Source organism: Apium graveolens, chromosome 5 (genome assembly GCF_009905375.1).
Source record: "Apium graveolens cultivar Ventura chromosome 5, ASM990537v1, whole genome shotgun sequence".
NCBI lineage: Eukaryota > Viridiplantae > Streptophyta > Magnoliopsida > Apiales > Apiaceae > Apium > Apium graveolens.
Window position 1 is genome coordinate 297,307,080 of NC_133651.1, and position 5,197 is coordinate 297,312,276.

Sequence of the window (5,197 nt, forward strand, 5' to 3'; positions counted from 1 at the left end):
TAAATAAAGTATTTAATAAAGTTAGAATCCCATATTTGTCTCATATAATATACAACTCTCTTTTACTCTCTTAGTATAATTGTTAGTTTAAATCATAATTATAATCAAAACCCCAATTTGTTATCGTCTTAGCATTGGATAGTAACTATATCATCGGTGCATAAGTGCATAAATTACTTAGTTAACCAAAGCCAGTCTCTGTGGGAATGAACTAGAAATAATTCTATATTACTTGCGAATGCGTATACTTGCGTGAATTATTAGCGCTTGTTTAGCCCTAACAAGTTTTTGGCGCCGCTGCCCGGGACTGTAGTGTTAACTTTTAGTTTATGTGTTTTTCATCAGTGATCGTTAAAGTTCATTGACTCGGACATTGTTACTTACCTACTCTTTTTTCTCATCGTATTTCAGGTACTCTAGCGATTGTTTATGCAAACGCGTTCGCGAGTTCGTAGGAGAATTTTTGATAAAGATGAGGAAGAAGTTGTAGATGAGCGAAGGCAAGATTTTGAGGATGAAGAGAAAGTAGTAGAAGAAGAGAAAATCGAAGAACCACCTTTATTAGAGATGGGTGATCAAGCAGATAATCCTAACGCTTTGATGGACTATTCTCAGCCTAAGGTCGATGATATTCAGTCAAGAATCATCAGACCAGCCATTGCGGCTAACACTTTTGAGATCAAGTCGAGCATGATTCAGATGATACAGAACTCAGTTTAGTTTGGGGGTTCCTCCTATTGAAGACCCCAACATGCACCTCAGGGATTTCATCGAGATCTGCAACACTTTCAAGTTCAAGGATGTGACTGAAGATGCTATCAAGCTGTGACTATTCCCATTTTCTTTGAGGGATAAAGCGAAGTGCTGGTTACATTCTCTACCACCAGGGTCAATCACCAAATGGGAGGATCTTGCTCAAAAGTTTCTCAATAAATTCTTTCTTATGGCGAAGACTGTAATCAGGAATGCTCTTACTCAGTTTGCTCAGCAAACTGGTGAATCTCTGTGTAAGGCTTGGGATCGATATAAGGAGATGCTAAGGAAATGCCCACACCATGGCATGCCTGATTAGATGATTATAAACTATTTCTATAATGGTTTAGGTACACAATCTAGACCTATGCTCGATGCAACGTCTGGTGGAGCCTTATGGGCTAAAAGCTACAATGAAGCTTATGAGTTGATTAAGCTAATGGCAACCAATGATTACCAGAATCCTACACAAAGAATGTTGCAAGGAAAGGTAGCAGGAATTCTGGAATTGGATACATCTACTACTATAGTTTCAAGCTTTGACGATGAAAGTGGACTCTTTGACTAATTATGGAGTTAATCAAATCACTAGTGTTTGTGAGCTCGGTGCGGGAGCACATGAAACTGAGCAGTGTGCTATTTCCAGCGAATCCGCTCAATCTGTAAGCAATTTTTAGAGATCGCGGAAAGAACCTCCAACCACTTATCATCCAAACCATCGTAATCATCTTAACTTCAGCTGGAGCAACAATCAGAATACGGTGCAACAATCTCATCAGCCATACACAGCAAGGCAGTATAACCCTCCTGGTTTTCAGCAACCACCATATATCCCGAAGCAATAACTTCAACTTCAGCAGTTACCTCAAGATAATGAAAAATCTGAATTGGAGGAGTTGAGACACATGTGCAAGAGCCACGTTGTCTCTATCAAGACCTTGGAGAATCAGATCGGGCAAATTGCTAATGCATTATTGAATCGACAACCTGGCACACTTCCGAGCGATACTGAAGTGCCAGGCAAGAAGGAAGCTAATGAGCTTGTTAAAGCAATCACATTGAGGTATGGTAAGGTTGCGAATCTTGAAAAAAAAGCTAAGACTCCAGATTCTGAAGTAGAGGTTGAAGAAGAAGAAGTGCAGAAGGAAGTAGAAGTGGAGCCAAGGAAGACTATTGTTGAGCACACTCCTTCTGAGGGTAATACAGGGGAGAAATACTATGAGGCTGTAGAAGAAGAAACTGGATAAGCAGTTTGTGAAGTTTCTAGAGGTGTTCAAGAAACTTCACATCAACATACCTTTCGTTTAAGCTCTATAGCAAGCCTAGTTATGCGAAGTTCATGAAAGGTATTCTCTCTAGGAAGGTGAAGCTTGATGACTTAGAGACCGTTGCTCTCACGGAGGAATGCAGTGTTGTGCTGCAACAAAAATTGCCTCTGAAGCTTAAAGATCGTGGAAGCTTCACTATTCCTTGCACCATTGGAAATGTGTCATTTGATAAGTGTCTATGTGACTTGGGAGCTAGCATAAATCTAATGCCATTGTCAATCTTCAAAAAGTTGGACTTGCCTGATCCAAAGCCTACATATATGACTTTGCAGCTGGCCGCTCGTTCTATTACATATCCGTGAGGTATTTTGGAGGATGTCTTGGTCAAGGTGGATAAACTCATTTTCCCTTCTGATTTTGTAATTCTTGATTTCGAGGAGGATAAGAAAATTACCATTATCTTGGGAAGACCTTTCTTGGCTACTGGCCGAACCTTGATAGATGTGCAGAAAGGTGAGCTTACCATGCGAATGATGGATCATGATGTGACTTTTAACATGTTCAATGTCATGAAATTCCCTACAGAAAATGAGAAGTGTTTTAAGGTGGAAATGGTCGATATTGTGGTTAATACTGAACTCGATCGATTGCTAAGGTCTGATGCCTTAGAGAAAGCCTTGTTTGGGAATTCTAATAGTGAAGATGACGAAGGTGATAAACACTTGCAATATTTGAATGCTTCTCCCTGGAAGCGAAAGATGGATATGCCATTTGAATCTCTTGAATTGGAGGAGTTGAAAAGTTCTCCGAAGCGCCTCAAGCCATCTATTGAGGAAGCTCCTACTCTTGAGCTTAAACCTTTACCTGAACATTTGAGGTATACATTTTTAGGTGATGCATCTACTTTACCTCTTATTATTGCATCTGACCTTTCAGGTACCGATGAGGAGAAGCTTTTGAGAATTCTTAGAGAGTTCAAATCGACAATTGCTTGGACTATAGAAGATATCAAAGAAATTAGCCCTTCTTATTGTATGCACAAAAATATGCTAGAGGAAGGAAGCAAGCCTAATGTTGAGCAACAGAGAAGGCTAAATCCGATCATGAAAGAGGTTGTGAAGAACAAAATCCTTAAGTGGCTAGATGCAGGGATCATCTATCCTATTTCTGACAGTTCATGGGTGAGCCCCAGTTCAATGTGTGCCAAAGAAAAGTGGTATCACTATGGTATAAAATGAGAAGAATGAGCTTATTCCTAAACGAATAGTCACGGGGTGGAGAGTTTACATGGATTATAGGAAGTTGAATAAAGCTATAAGGAAGGATCACTTCCCTCTTCCTTTTATTGATCAGATGCTGGATAGATTGGCTGAGCATGATTACTATTGTCTTCTAAATGGCTATTCGGGTTATAATCAGATTTGTATCGCTCTAGAAGATCAAGAGAAAACTACATTCACATGTCCTTTTGGCACTTTTGCTTTTCGAAGAGTTTCTTTTGGGTTATGTGGAGCGCCAACCACTTTTCAGAGATGCATGATGGCTATCTTCTCTGATATGATTGGAAATAACATAGAATTATTCATGGACGATTTCTCCGTCTTTGAAACTTCTTATGACGAATGCTTGCACAATCTTGGGTTAGTATTGAAAAGGTGCGTTGAGTCCAATTTGGTTCTCAATTGGGAGAAATGTCATTATATGGTGCGCCAAGGCATCATTCTTGGTCACAAGGTTTCTAGTAAGGGTCTAGAGGTGGACAAAGTGAAGGTGGGGGTGATCGAAAATCTCCCTCCACCAATATCTGTTAAGGGAATTCGCAGTTTTCTTGGTCATGCAGGTTTCTATTGGCATTTCATCGAGGACTTCTCAAAGATTTCAAAGCCATTGTGCAATTTTCTAGAGAAAGACGTTCCTTTCAAGTTTGATGACGAGTGCCTTGCTGCTTTTGAGACATTGAAAAAGAGTTTGATTACGGCACCTGTCATAACTGCACCTGATTGGTCTGAGCCATTTGAAATGATGTGCGATGCAAGAGACTATGCAGTTGGAGCAGTTCTTGGGTAACACAAGAACAACATATTTCATGTAGTCTACTATGCTAGTAAGACTCTGAATGGTGCTCAACTGAATTACACCACTACTGAGAAAGAACTTTTGGCTATCGTCTATGGTTTTGAGAAGTTTCAATCTTATCTATTAGGGACGAAGGTGAAGGTTTTCACTGATCACGCTGCAATTTGATATCTCGTCTCGAAGAAGGACTCGAAGCCAAGGTTGATTCGATAGGTTCTTTTACTTCAGGAGTTTGAGTTCGAGATCAAGGACAGGAAATGGACTGAAAATCAAGTCGCCGATCATCTCTCGCGTTTAGAGTATTCAATTGCTACTTCACAAGATAAGTCTTTAATTAATGGATCTTTTCCCGATGAGCAATTATTTGGAGTACAAGCAGAGGAACCGTGGTATGCCGATATAGTGAACTATCCGGTGAGTAACGTTATGCCTTCACAGTTGACTCCAGCTCAAAGAAAGAAGTTTCTACATGAAGTGAAGTGGTATATGTGGGATGAGCCGTTTCTTTTTCACCAATGAGCTGACCAAATCATCATGAGATGTATTCCTTACATCAAAACGGGGGGGGGGGGATCTTACGAAATTTCCACTCAACAGCTTATGAAGGACATTATGGTGGAGAAAAGGCAGCATCTCGTATTCTTCAAGCAGGTTTTTTTGGCCAACTTTGTTTAAAGATGCTCATCAGTTCATTTTGAAATGTGATCAATGTCAATGTGTGGGTAATATGTCAAAAAGGGATGAGATGCCTCTTAATGTGCTTCTCGAGGTCGAAGTCTTTGATATTTGGGGTATTGACTTCATGGGGCCAATTGTCTCATCTTGTAACAATCAGTATATCTTATTGGCGATTGATTATATGTCGAAATGGGTTGAAGTTGAGGTGTTGCCAACGAACGATTCGAAGGTAGTGCTTAATTTTCTTCACAAGCAGATATTCACAAGATTTGGAGCTGCAAGAGTCATAATCAGTGATGAGGGGTCGCATTTCTGTAACCGCAAGTTCACTGCTATAATGCAAAGGTATAATGTGAATCATCACATTGCTACGGCTTCTCATTCTCAGACAAATGGTCAAGCCGAGGTATCTAACAGGGAGA

At 40.1% G+C, this 5,197-nt stretch overlaps 1 non-coding gene across 1 annotated transcript; it reads right to left on the reverse strand.

Moving 5' to 3' along the window:
• Positions 1-955: 955 nt before the first annotated feature.
• On the reverse strand, positions 956-1,062 carry LOC141662883 (small nucleolar RNA R71). Its single transcript, XR_012550984.1, has one exon. It is a non-coding gene; the product is annotated as a small nucleolar RNA R71 (small nucleolar RNA).
• Between the last annotated feature and the right edge of the window lie 4,135 nt (positions 1,063-5,197).